Source organism: Halichoerus grypus, chromosome 9 (genome assembly GCF_964656455.1).
Source record: "Halichoerus grypus chromosome 9, mHalGry1.hap1.1, whole genome shotgun sequence".
Classification (NCBI taxonomy): domain Eukaryota; kingdom Metazoa; phylum Chordata; class Mammalia; order Carnivora; family Phocidae; genus Halichoerus; species Halichoerus grypus.
In genome coordinates this window covers 134,949,244-134,964,036 of record NC_135720.1, presented here as the reverse complement: position 1 = coordinate 134,964,036, position 14,793 = coordinate 134,949,244, and the positions used below count along the sequence as shown (strand labels likewise).

The 14,793-nt window shown below is 40.9% G+C and overlaps 1 protein-coding gene across 5 annotated transcripts in view; it reads left to right on the top strand.

Moving 5' to 3' along the window:
- The window catches only part of KIF13A (kinesin family member 13A), a 206,778-nt gene that overhangs the window by 34,702 nt on the left and 157,283 nt on the right, over positions 1-14,793 (top strand). The window lies entirely within an intron of this gene.

Genomic DNA, 14,793 nt, shown 5'->3' with positions numbered 1-14,793 from the left:
ATAAATGTGTACATTGTGCCACCAGCACCACAGTTAACTTTGTTTTTTTTTTTTTTTTTTTTTTAGTTGTGGAAATTATTTTATTTTTTGCTTTAGACATTGTTAAAAAACAAGGATAAATTCAATAAACCCACGGTTCTCCTTTCTCAGGTATGTTTTCCTAGGCTTTATGATGCAGTAAGAAAACATCAATACGTTCCAGGGTATTAACTTTGTTTTTGAGACTCATTCGTCCATGTTGATCCCCGGAGCTGTGAGTTTATTCACTTTTGCTGTTGTATGGCATTCCACTGTTTGACTCAACTACAGTTTATCCTTCCGTTGTTGATGGACATTTGGGTAGTTTCCAGGTTTGGGCTTTCATGAGCAGTGCTACTGTGCACTCTGGGATTGCGGGATGTAGGAGAGCTGCATGTTAAACTTTACTATATATACGTAAAATTGTTTTGCAAGATGGTTACATCACCACCAGGGGTATATGATAATGGTACTACTTATGGTAATGATACTACTTATCATTATCAGACTTTAAAATTTTTATCGATTTGGAGCTTGTGAAATGCTGTCTCAGTTGTGATTTTAATTTGCATATCATTCATAACTAATAAGAATTGAACATATTTTCATATATTTATTGGTCATTAATTTGCTTTCTTTTTAAAAGTACCTGCTCATTTTTCCCCATTTTGCTCATTTTTTGCGTTTTTCTAATTGATTCTTAGGAGTTATTTACATACTGTAGACATTACTCTTTTGTCATACGCAGGTATCTTTTCTCAGCTGTGGTTTCTCTTCTCGCTTGATTTTTATTTTTATTTTTATTTATTTATTTATTTTTTGAAAGATTTTATTTATTTATTTATTTGACAGGGAGAGACAGCCAGAGAGAGAACACAAGCAGGGTAAGTGGGAGAGAGAGAAGCAGGCTTCCCGCTGAGCAGGGAGCCCGACGTGGGGCTCGATCCCAGGACCCTGGGATCATGACCTGAGCCGAAGGCAGACGCTTAACGACTAAGCTACCCAGGCGCCCCTGATTTTTATTTCTTTTGATTATCACACATTATAGTTTTAAAAATACTCAAATCTAGGGGTGCCTGGCTGGCTTAGTTGGAAGAGTATGCAGCTCTTGATCTCAAGGTCATGAGTTCGAGCCCCATGTTGGGTTTAGAGATTACTAAAAGAATGAACTTTAAGAAAATACTATAATCTACCCCTTACCTTTATAGAAGATTAATGTTTTGAGTCTTGTTTTAAACAGTTTTTTACTACCCAAAGGTCCTAAAAGTACTCTTCTTGTGTTTTCTTCTACACATTTTAAAGTTTTGCGTTTTGCATTTAAATCCTTGAAATTGATTTTTAAAAATATGGTATGAGGTAGGGATTCATTCTCCCTCTATGCAGATAATCTATTGCCCCAGCACTGTTTATTGATAGCACAGCCTTTCCTGCTGATTTGTGATACGAGGTCAGTCATACCCATTTTCCAGATAACTGAGGATCATTTTCTGAGCTCTTGACTCTCTGTCAGTGTTTGGTTTTTCTGTCCCTGATGCAGTACCATTTCCTCCACATTACTGGTCACTGTGGGACCAGCTTCTCCACTTGGTTCTGCTTCTTGGATAGCTGGGCCCTTCATATAGATTTCCGTTTAGAACCTATCTTATGATTGCACTGGATGTGTAGCTCAATGTGGAAAGAACTGACTTCACAGTACTGAATTTTCTCACCGAAGAATATGGTATATCCTTCATTTTTTTTTCTTTAGTAGTAGAAATTTTAAATTTAGAAAGTCTTCGTAAAGTTTTTACACAGCTTTGGTTAGATTTGTAGTTAGGTACTTACTGTTTTTCTCGTTATCGTAAGTGGTGTCTTTAAAAAAACTTTCTATTGAAGTATATAGTATGATACGTGTATTTTTAGGTATAAACGTACAGTTTGCTGAATTTTGAAACTAAACACCAGAACCCAGATCAAAAACCAGAATATTAGCAGCTTCCTAGAAGCCCTCTTCATGTTCCCTCGCATTACTGCCTTTCCCCAGGGGCTGGCACTGTCCTAACTTCCGAAAGCGGGGGTGAGTGAGCTGTAGCACATGTTTTCTTCTGTATGTGGCTTCTCTGTATCTGGCTTCGTCTGCTCAGTGTTGCTTTTTGTGATGTCTAATTTGTTGTTGTAGAATGTTCATTCTCATTGCCATGTAGTAGTCAGTCGTGTGAATACACACAGGGAATCATTTTAAGTTGCATTTTCTGAGTCTTTTTTGTGGTAGCTTAGAAATTCTATTGACTTTAGTATATCCTGATTTTTATTGGCAGTTAACTTTGCTAAATTCTCATTAATTCTGGTATCTCTTTGTAGATTGTTTTGGACTTTCTTTGTGGTTGGTCTTATTGTTTGTTAATATTCTGGTTTTAATTTTTCCGAAAGGTCCTTAGTGCTTTCATATCTTTTGATTGAGATAAGAAACAAGCATACAGCAAGTCAGATGCAAAAATCATGGGATATGTATTTTATGAATAAGTTAGACAGGTTTACTTTAGTTTTTGGAAGTGAAGTTGAGCTGGAATTTCTAGTGTACTTTTTATGGCTCTGGGGTTCTGCTGCCTTCCAGCGCCTGTGGGGTTTGAGAAGAGTTAGACCAGGGGTACTGGCTACTTTGTCCTTGACCGTCAGTTCATGAGTGTGAATCTCTTTCATGTGGTCTTGACAGGCTGTCACGATTGGTTCATCTCTGTTTGGTCTATCTGTGCACTTGGATATCCAAAGGAGGTAGGGTGGTAATTTGTGTACTAGCATATATGTTTGTTGCTTAATTGAATGAAATTAAGTTTGAGGTGTACTGAACCCAGAAAGGCAAAAGTGGGTCCCACTCTTTTGGGTCTACATCTGAAGGACTCTAGTGTATATGCATCAATTTGAAACTCCTAGAAAACAGGGTGAGATTTTAAGAGAAAGTTGAAGTCACAGAAAGTCTTGAATCACAGATCACTATGTGATTTCTCAGAAGATGACAGTGATAAAGGCAGTAAACTCACCATTTTTTTTATACCTACAAATTAAAGCAGGATCAATCACCCAGTATACTAATGCAGTTATAGCCTGGGATGCCAAGTAGTGAGAAAAATCTTTAATAAGTATGTGATGATTCAAAAAGCATGTATTTCCAGCTCATGATTCTTTTGTCCTCTATTTTGAAGGTGGATGCAGGAAAGTGATAAACATCAACTTAGTATAGTTGAAGTTTTCTGAACTGGTGTCCATTTTACCAAACTCACTGTGTTAACAGGTGCTCTCTGCCTTTCTGTAACACAGTGGGTCGAGTGTCCAAGACATCGCAGTTGGATGCTCAAGCACTTCTACCCCTCCCCGTGGGGTTGTAAGCCACCAGGCATCAGCAATATTTAAGTATGGGATTCAGTGAAATATTATGTAAATTGATGAAATATAATGCAGAAAGATGCACTTCCTATGAAAGAATCCATGAAGGTGAGTTCTCAAAGTGTGTTTTTCAGATCAGCAACATCAGTACCCTCTGAGACCTTGTTAAAAATGCAGATTCCTGGGCCCCACCTGCTGAATCAGAAACTCTGGGGGGATGCCCCAGAAATCTGTTTCCAGGTGATTGCAAAACATGTGAACGTTTGAGAACCACTGTGCTAACAAATTCTGCGGCGGAATTAAGTACAGGAGGAGGGGATTATGAAAGTAGAGGAGGCTTCTACACCTGGTTTGTCAAATATCTTTTAGTTCTTGATGCTCCTTAAAGAAACAGAAACCAAAAACTGATGCTGCACCACGGTGTGGTTTACATAGAACTCCATTCAGCAGACCGTTCTCAAAACAATGGTCTTTGCCTCACATCTACAGATTGGAGAATGAGTGAACTTTTATATGATTGATTGATTGACTTTTAAAGGTTTTTTTTTTTTTTAAGATTTTATTTAGTTGTCAGAGAGAGAGAGAGCACAAGCAGGGGGAGTGGCAGGCAGAGGGAGAAGCAGGCTCCCCGCTGAGCAAGGAGCCGGATGTGGGACTCCATCCCAGGACCCTGGGATCATGACTTGAGCCGAAGGCAGGCGTTTAACTGACTGAGCCACCCAGGCGCCCCCTTTTATACGATTTAAAGGAACATCAACATATTTAAAAATACAAGTGTCCATTTTTATGATTCTCTGCCTTACTCTGCTTCTTTCATGCACTGTTCAGCTGCCAGAGCCAGTCCATAACAGAGAAGGGCTTTGATTGTGTTTGATTCATCTCAGAACTGGGACTATGAGGCGTCCAGTATGTGCTGAAGGAACTGGTCAGCCAGTGTCTGGTCTGAAATACCTCATTTAATCCTGGCAACAATTTTTATGAGATGAGTACCCATTTTAGAGATGGCGTGGGGCTCAAATTTGAAGATTGTACAGATAATTAAACAGCACCAAAATGTATGTTGATAGAGAATATTGTTGAGTATGAAGAGAACAAGGAATTTGGTATTTGTGGGGAGGCCTTCTAATTCTGACCATCGGCGTCCCCATGCCCCAGTGTTTCCAATAATGTACATAATGAATAGCATGTACAGCCCTTTTTCTGAATCATATGTAGAGCAAGTTTCTGCTGTATTTCACTCTGTATTGAGAATCAAAGCAAAAAGCTCAAGTATTTGTTTGCTAGGACTGCCATAATAAAATATCGTAGACATGGGGTTTAAATAACAGAACTTTTTTTCTTATAGTCCTAGAAGTCTGAACTTCAGGCATGGGTAGGGTCATCCCTCTGTGCGTGTCTGTGTCCTAATCTCTTTTTGTTATAAGGATACCAGGCATGTTGGATTAGGGTCCATCCTAATGACTTCATTTTCATGTCATTACCTCTTTAGAGACCCCCGTCTCCAAATCTAGTCATGCTCTGAGGCACAGGGGTTTGGGACGTCAACGTATGAATTTAGTAGTGCTGGTGAGGCACAGTTAAGCCTTTCATAAACAGCTGAGATGTTTTTAGGTAATTAATTTCACCAGAAGGTCAAGATGTTTGATTTGAGATTTGAATGTCCTTGACTTCTCTTTCTTTAATATAATTAGACCAGAGTTCATGGAACCAGGCTATTCAAAATCTAAATGAGAGCAAACCAGCTTCTTAATAGGTTTTAGGAGAGTAATATATTTGGGTAGCAGAATGCATTCCATCCTTCACAGACCAATTAAAGCTTCTTTGATGATTTAGAATCACATATGTTAATCCTAACCAATTAAAAAAGTTTGTCATAAAAAACTGCTAACTTCAGGAATTCTTGTTATAGAGAAAAAACTTGTAGGACTTGAAATGCAAATAATCCTGTTTTTACATCAAGTTAATTACGCAGCCATCACTCCCAAGTCCTGCCTTCAGCTGTAGTTTCCATACACCCCTCTGGTGAGAGCTGCTCCTGAAAACCCATCAGTTGTGTCTGGTAAGGGGCTGTGGAAGTTCTTGCTTAATTCTGCTGGTGCATCTTGGAAGAGGAGAGAAACAGTGATTGCAAAGACAAAGCATGCATTTCTTGGGATGGGTTTTTGACCCCTAGTTAGGTTGAATCTGTAGGTTCACTCACAGTATTTTCCTCCCATATGTAAAGTCAGTGAAACAGTAACTCTTTATCCTTAATGAATAATTTGCATGCTAATTCTCTGTTACTCAGTGTGGTTTGTGGACCACCAGCAGAAGCATTCCCTGGGAGCTTGTTAGAAATGCAGAATCCCAGTCCCCTCCCAAGATTTAGTGGATTGAAATCTGTATTTTAAGAAGATTCCCAGGTAATCTGCATAAATATTCAGGTGTCAGGAGCACTGCTCCAGATGGTGCTAGTAACAGGACTTTGAACTTTTCACTAAAAAATATTCAACAGCGCATTTCCTCTTTTTTGTTCCAGTGTTCACCCCAGTTGGTCTAGGCGGAATGCTGAAGACCTCTCCCTGGTTCATCACGTACCAACTACATAACCTCTTCAATTTCCTCATTTATGAATGAGAATATAAGACCTTAGAGCTGAAAGATGAACGGAGTAAACCATGTAGTGTTTTTAGAACAGTGCTGGGCATGCTGAGTTCAGTGGATTGCTCAGCTGCCAGAGCCAGTCCATAACAAAACATAAAACAAAACAAAATGTGGATTTTTGTTGTTATTGTCCTTATTAATTATTACCACTGCTGTCACTGCTGCTATACCACGGCCAAGCCAATCAGCAGTTAATCGGTCTAGGAGAATTCCTACTATGGACGCGAATGATAAATGTCGCTATTACTTTATGATGAGCAGTTCTCACCATGAATACATAGGTCACACCGGCCCACCAGATAATTTACCTGAACTTAAAAAAAAATTTTTTTTTTTAACTTTTAAGTAAGTTCCATGCCCAACATGGGGCTTGTACTTAGGACCTGGAGATCAAGAGTTGCACTCTCTACTGAGTGAGGTGCCCCAATTTTTAACCCCTTTTATTTTTTTATTTTTATTTTATTCATTTTTCTTAGGGGTGGGTGGGAGAGGGAGAAGGAGACAGAGAATTTTAAACAGGCTCCACACCCAGTGTGGAGCCCGATGTGGGGCTCGATCTCATGTCCCCGAGATCATAACCTGAGCCAAAACCAAGAGTCGGATGCTTAACCAACAAGCTACCCAGGTGCCCCTTTTAAACCCCTATTTGAAATAAACACAAAACTGTAACAAAATATTTGAAAGCTTAGAGGAACAACTGTGACCATGAGCCATGTATTTTTTTTTTCCTTGCCTGTCCTCCATGAAGAAAGTAAAGAAGAAACTCAAGCTCCGTGTTTTAGTCAGGAGTTCTTTGTGGAACAGAAATCACTGTGGGGGGCGCCTGGGTGGCTCAGTTGGTTAGGTGTCTGCCTTCGGCTCAGGTCATGAACTCAGGGTCCTGGGATCGAGCCCCACATTGGGCTCTCCACTCAGCAGTGAGTCTGCTTCTCCCTCTCCCTCTGTGATCTTTTTCACTCTCTCTCTCAAATAAATAAATAAATAGATAAATAAATAAATAAAATCTTAAAAAAAAAAAAAAGAAAGAAATCACTGTGTCCCCCACAGGAAAGCTCTGGTTGGGAATACTCATTGTATGTGTGTGTATGTGTTACAATTGGAAAGCCTGTTTGCCATTGACTAGCCATGCTGACCTGGACGAGTTACAGATAGAGAAGTGAGATTGGACTGGATCCTTGCAGTACTCTGTGATCCCGTGAGTGTATATAGCCTTCTGGTACAGTCTCTGTGAGACTTCATTTCCATTTCAAATGGTTAGACTCTCAGCCTCTAAAGATGATTGTGTTCAATGACAGCAAGAGGGTTGAAAAGTAAGCTTGAGCTGGAATGGCCTTGAGGAGCTATTATAAATAAAAACAAATCAGATATAACTTAACATTTCTTTGTTATATTACAATGAAGTATATCATGACTGCTTTGCTGGATATTGGATTTCAGATATACTAAAACATCTGTTACTAAGATATGCACCAGAATGTCTTCTGTCTTCCTTGCAGGAAATATTGTTTATAGATGTCTTCTGTTGTTTTAGTGTTGTTAATATGTAGCAGATGCACGGGAAGGGGGGGAAGGGAGATCCCGGAGCACCTTAGAGTTTTTCCAAGATTTAAATTGGCTTCTCTTTGAATTTTTATTCTATTGGCACAAATAAAGAAGAAGGAATTTGTGCCAACTTGCTTGCATAGCAGTTGCATATATAATAGAGCTAAATGGCTCTTATTTTTATCATCATGGGGTTTTTGACATGCAGGGCTATAAAAATTTCATGAGAGTGATTGACTACACTGAACTGCCTTTTTTTTTTTTTTTTTTTTTTTAACAGAATGGGCAAATAAAAATTAACCGAGTATATCCCATGTATAAAAACATTACCCTTTCTTTGCCGGGTAAGGTTAGCCTCCAAAGGAGTTAAGTTCTAAGGACTCTAAGTTTCAAGATAATGACTCAAGGAAAACCTACATATGGTAAAAGGTTGGAGAAAAGAGATTTTTTTCCTTAAAGAACCATACTGAATCCATTATAGCTCAGAAAACTGAGATACTAGTTTGGGACATTTCAGTGAGATTTAGTTGCCAAATTTCCAGGGGGAAAAGATACTTAAAAGTTAATGTTTCTTTATTCTTTGCATGAAGTTTGTTTTAGATCAAGTCACAAGCATATGTTTTAAGGCTGCCATAATATAATAAACTATTTTTCATTAGGTGAAAGGGTAGACTGACAAATTTCCTCATCTTTCAGGGCCAACGTATGTAGACCCTCTTCTTGAAGACCTTTGTGATTTCTTACTACTCTGGGAGCAGTGACTCCACCCTCCAAAATTCAGGAGCACTTCTTACCTTTCTTATTGCATCGATCGCATTTTGTGTTACTTTTCCATGTTTGTATGCTTGTTTCATTATCATTCCTTCCTTCCCTCCTTCATTCAACAGGTCTTTGTTGAACACCTACTATGTGTCAGGCACTGTGCTTTCTAATTTCTAATTGGATTGTAGTCTGTGTAAAAGCAGATTGTCTGTTCTTACATTGCACAACTAATAGATGAATATCGACACTTGAGGTGCCGATGTCCATCTCTCGAATTCTATGATTTCACTTATCAGAAGCCTGACCAAGTCACTCCAGTTCTTTCTCCATTTAAAAGGCACCTCTGGGGGGCGCCTGGGTGGCTCAGTCGTTTAGCATCTACCTTCGGCTCAGGTCATGATCCCAGGGTCCTGGGATCGAGCCCCGCATTGGGCTCCCTGCTCGGCCAGGAGCGTGCTTCTCTCTCTCTCCTTCTACTGCTCCCCCTGCTTGTGCTCTCTCACTCTCTCTGTCAAATAAATAAATAAAATATTTTTATTTTTTTATTTTATTTTTATTTTTTATTTTTAAAGATTTTATTTATTTTTCAACAGAGAGAAAGAGACAGCGAGAGAGGGAACACAAGCAGGGGGAGTGGGAGAGGGAGAAGCAGGCTTCCCTCTGAACAGGGAGCCCGATGCGGGGCTGGATCCCAGGACCCCAGGATCATGACCTGAGCTGAAGGCAGACGCTTAATGACTGAGCCACCCAGGCGCCCTAAATAAAATCTTTTTAAAAAATTTTATTTATTTATTTGAGAGAGAGGGTGAGCATGGGGGCTTGGGGGGGCAGAGGGAGAGGGAGAAGCAGACTCCCTGCTGAGCAGGGAGCCCAGTGTGGGATTGATCCTGGGACTCTGGGATCATGACCTGAGGGGAAGGCAGACGCTTAACCGACTGAGCCACCCAGGCGCCCTTGAAGATATCTTGTGTCACTTTTTCCAAACCACACAGTTAGACATACTGTATCTCCAGGGCTACGGCATAACCTCTTGCAAGTAATGCTCAAAGTTACAAGGGGAAATATCTATAGGGGATAAAGGAGTAAAATAGAGGCCACTGCTCACGTCCCTAAGGTCACAATGTAATCCATATTGAGGGTATGCTTTCTCTTGGATTTAGGACCAGCCAGTAATAAAAGCTCTTGGAATTACCAGAGCCCTCCAGTTGCTGTTCTCTACTATCGGTTGTTGGTGGCCGGTGCTGAATCCAGACTCCCTTTTCCTTTCCTCTAGAAAGTTGGAACGTTGTAGTTGCCACTGCCCATTTTTTTCTGAGGGGATGCAGACACATAAACACACGCCTAACTCTGTTTCCTAGAAATCCCATTATGCTGGTCAAAATGAATGATAGACTTTTAAAAATAATGTGTTAACATTATTAATTTTACTTGTGGTACAGACAGTTCAGATTGTTGATTGCTGACTTTGGGGATGTTTGTTCACTTCCCTGAGCCTCATCTATGAACTCGGGTAACAGTAGCTACATTATAGGATTACTGTGAGTAAATGAAACAGTCCGTGTCAAGTATTCAGCACTAGGCATGGCAAATAGCGCCTGCAACTCCTTGTACTTCCTTTTTCTTCTTACAACATCGCTTGGGACTAAGGCGCATAGGATGTTGCATGCATTATCTCAGAGATAGGCTTGTGGGGCGTGGGGGAGGGGGAGTTGAGGGCAGAGAGAGACACCTCACTGCCTTACTGCAAGTTTAGGGCAATGTTAGAAATGAGTAATTTATCTTGGGGCGCCCGAGTGGCTCAGTCGGTTAAGCATCCGACTCTTGATTTTGGCGCAGGTCATGATCTCAGGGTCCTGGGATCAAGCCCCGAGTGGGGCTCCATGCTCAGCAAGGAGTCTGCTGGAGATTCTCTCTCTCCCTCTCCTCCTCCCCTGCTGGGACTCTCTCTCTCTCTCTCTCTCTCTCTGTCTAAAAATAAATAAATAAATGTTAAAAAAAAATGAGTAATTTACCTTTTTTAAAGCCTCATGTATACTAATCAAGCGTCGTAATCAGCGTCGTTTAAATCGGCTTTTGAATTTTTGCAGTGAACCTGCTTTTTTATACACACCTGTATAAATCTAAGACACAAATTTTTGTTTACAAGATACAGTCTTCTAAAACTGTCAAGGGTGGTCTTCTGCCTCTCCTCCCTCCCCCCCATGACATTTACAGATGAGGGGGAGAGCCTCTAATTTTGAGAGTTGAAATTCCCTTTCCTTTGGGCACTTGGTGAGTAGAGGTTCATGGACCTGCTAGGGTAGTAATTCTCAACACCAGCTACATGTTAAAAATCACATGGGTGCTTTAAAAGAAATACTGTACAGAGGCCTGACCCCCGAATTTTAAGCTTCTGATCGCTTGGTGAGGACAGAATACTAGATGCATTTCTTTCTTTCCTCAGGGCTGCAGAGAGGACCCAGCTCAGCAGCCTGCAGGATTGTCTGCCCAGGTTTTTCTGCACCCCCCTCCCCCCTGCAGAGTTGGAGCTGAGCCAGGGGTCAGTGGCACTGAATTTTCCTCATCAAGCCCCTGGGGGCTTGAGGCTTTTCTGCATCCTACTGCCTTGGGCCTCAAGCTGGCTATCCTTAGCAGGAATTTATCTGCCAAGGACAGAAGGAGGTTATGCAGGGACCATTATTTTCTCAAAAGAATAAACGTTTCTTTAGAATCTGTGATGTGCATTCAGGAGAGAGACCAATTTAAAAGAAAAGATTACTAAGGCATTAAAATGTTCATTGTAGAAAATTTGAGAACCATAGAAAAGCACAGACAAAAAAATACATTTTTTTTTTAAGATTATATTTATTTAGTAGAGAGAGAGCAGGAGAGAGAGTGAGTGGGGGGGGAGGGGCAGAGGGAGAGGGAGAAGCAGGCTCCACTCTGAGCAGGGAGTCTGAGGATGTGGGACTGGATCCCACAGGACCTGAGCTGAAGACAGACACCCAACTGACTGAGCCACCCAGGCGCCCCTATATATATTTCAGTAATATGCAGAAAAGAGAAGATAGCTGCAGTCCCACTTCCAAGAGAGAGAACCACCTTGTTGGTCTCTTAACGCCCTTCTGTCTCCTACCAGGTAAATGGTAAAAGTGACAGTCAAGTCGCTGGTACCCTTAGAGCAGTAAGAAGCCTGAAGGTCCAGGTGTAAAGAAACTTGGCTTCAGATGTTGCAGCTAATAAGCCAATACGGGATCTACCTGCCTGCAAGGTGAGGGATCCTAATCCTCATCCTAATCCATATTGAGACCAATGTTTAAATTTGTGTTTGCTTAAAAAAAAGTTGGTCACATTCTACATTGGACAGCAGACATATTTATGAGCTGCAGTTAGCGCAGGAGTATTATTTTTAGGGGCGCCTGGCTGGCTCAGTTGGTAGAGCATGTGGTTCTTGATCTTGGGGTCATGAGTTCGAACCCACCTTGGGGGTAGAGTTAACTTAAAGAGAGTATTATTTTTATTTTTTTTAAGATTTTATTTATATATTTGACTGAGAGAGACACAGCGAGAGAGGGAACACAAGCAGAGAGTGGTACAGGGAGAAGCAGGCTTCCTGCTGAGCAGGGAGCCCGATGCGGGGCTCAATCCCAGGACCCTGGGATCATGACCTGAGCCGAAGGCAGACGCTTAAGGACTGAGCCACCCAGGCGCAACACGAGAGTATTATTTTTAGACGTTGTCTTTTTATTATGACATTACTGGGGAGCCTGTGTTTATGATATTAGAATATACCTGCCAGAAGATTTCATTTGGCTTTCTAGCTGTGGAAGTATGTGGTGCGGAGTTCAAAGTTCCCAACTTAGGAGTGAGGCCGTGTTGGGCCTCTCTAGTCTCTGATGAGCAGCTAGTGTAGGTTTCTCCCAGGCCCACCTGCAAGCCAGCGGGCGCTGTAAGCCTGGGCCCTTGGCTCTGGACCTGACCCCACCAGGGGTGCTTCAGGATTTGGATAAATCCAGTGCCCTCTGGCCATCAGGCAGCGGTGACCGAAATATGGCCTCCTTTGTAATTGCAAAGAAAATCTGCCCTGGATTTTATAGAAATGTTTCTGCTCTTTTTATTCTTTTCCTCTTAAATGCTAAAAAAAATAAATAAATAAAATCGACCCTAAATGACACAATTTACATGGACTTGAGTTATAAAAAGCAGCTCTCTTTGTTTATAAGAGAAAGTATAACTCTAAATCTTATGTTTCCATAGTTACATTGCATTGTAATAAGATAAAAGTCCAACTAAAGCATAGATCTGAAAGGCACCCCAGGAGCTGACTGAGATAAATGGTTATAAAGCCGCTGCGCTGGGTTTTTAGTCAGGAGCTGGGCAGGCAGGTTGAACTGGTTGAAAATTCCCATTGGATGGAAGAAAGGCATTTTTAATGCTTTGTGTTGAAGGTAAAAATGGATCAAGGAAACTCTGTTGCTTCTGTGTTGGGAGTTTATATTTCACCAATACCTACAAACACAATTTGCTAAAGTCATTCCCTCTGTGCACAGTATTCGCCCCCGCCCCCCCAATGCAAGAAATCAGTAAACTTTAAAATATAAATCGCTGGTTTGGTCATTCTGATTTCTACTCCATTTTTGCTCCCATTCATTTCATTATTTTCTTTATTCCAAGAATCCTGGAGAATTTAGGCTGAGTGTGTATTTTGCTTGGCTCCAACTTTTTATTTCGTTTATTTTGCTTATTTAAACTACATTAATTTTTTAAAAAAACGAACAGTTACTTAAGGTGCTTTCGTGGTTGGATTACTTGCCAGGCACTAGAGTGGGGGAGGGGCGCAGAACAGGTACACAGTAACAGGAAAGCCAACAATAATGCTGTTTATTTGAAGGGTGCATTGTGGTTTTTAACAGTGAAACCAGGCAGCGTGAAGCTGCCCAGATGGTTTTATTTTTGTTTTGTTTTCTAAATTTGATATGGTCTGAAGAAAAGGGAGAATGAAGATTTGGCATAAAAATGTCAAGTAGTGATTCATCGTGTCCACGTAGAGTTGTTACGTATTGGGTATCAACCTCTTGTCTATTACCTTTAACTTGCTCCTCCTTGGTGAATCAGTGTAAATACACCAGCCACTCTTTAGTATAGTCATTGATGCCCGTTTGCCCGGCTCTCAGTAAAGCTTATAGATTAGCTAATGCTCCTTTCTGGGGATGGACCTAAAGTTTCATAGACTCTCTCCTGTTTGACCGTATTGTAGTGCACATCCTGCTGTGTTCCCCTGTGTGATGTACAAGAACATAAACACCGCTGAAGATATTTTTGGAACTTGAAGCAGAATTTTAAGCAGGTCATTGGTGAGGTTTTACCATTTGTGAAGCTGTTGATTTCCTTGATTGTCATTTCCTTAGAGTCTGCTTTGTAGGAGAAGAGTTATCTAGATCGCAAGAAACCTGAAGGTATTTCCTGTGGGGTTAAAAAAACTACCCATTTCCCCCTAACCAGGGAGAAGGTACAATTCATTATCCACGTCATCAAGTTAAAAGGGCATATTAAAAAATAAAATGAAATCAGGGCACCTGGGTGGCTCATTCAGTTAAGTATCTGCCTTTGGCTCAGGTCATGATCCCAGGGTCCTGGGATCAAGCCCCACATCGGGCTCCCTGCTCGGCGGGGAGCCTGCTCTCTTCTCCTCCCTGCTTGTGCTTGCTCTCTCTCTCTCAAATTAAAAAAAAACAAATCTTTAAAAAATAAAATAAAATATCCAGGGGTAAGACACCAGGTTGGCAAACCTGACTGAATTACTGTCTTAAGAAGAAGAGTATACAGTTTCTTCTCTTCCTTTTTTTTTCCTGTGATTAGTTCCAGGAAGTATCTGCTCTGAGTCAAAAGCAGAACTCTTCATCTTTTTCACATAAGATGGATTATAAACATGGTTTTATTTTCAGAGCAAGGGCCTAGGATGACAGTCCCATTCCTCCCTTCAGCTTTGTGTCATTCCTTTGAAGCAGTCCTCCCTGTGGCCCATCCTCATTATTCTTCCACCCACGTGTTGCACTTGCATTACCAGGGATTGCTACTGGGGATTGCGGACATTAGTCTAGGGCAGTAACAACAGCCACGGAAAAATAAGCTTTTATTGAAGAATCAGATAACGGAGCTTCCTGTGAATGAAACTTCATTATGTTGCATCCCCTCATGGTAGGAAGAACAGCCAAATTATGGATGGGGAAAACGTTCATGAGGAAAGGTATGTCCTGTGGTATTTTCCTAGTGACTTGTTAGGGGAAGTGATGCTGTCATTAATTTTGGTCCCGGCACACAGATTCTCATATTATTAAATTGTTGTTACTATTAATACGGGTGAAAGGGTTGCTTTCTAAGGAAACAAAGTCTGCAATTAAGACAAAAACTTTAAGAGAAGAAACAAAGCCGTTTTCGTAACCCACACACACAAAAAATACTTTACCACACAGTGTTTGTTTTTTTTTT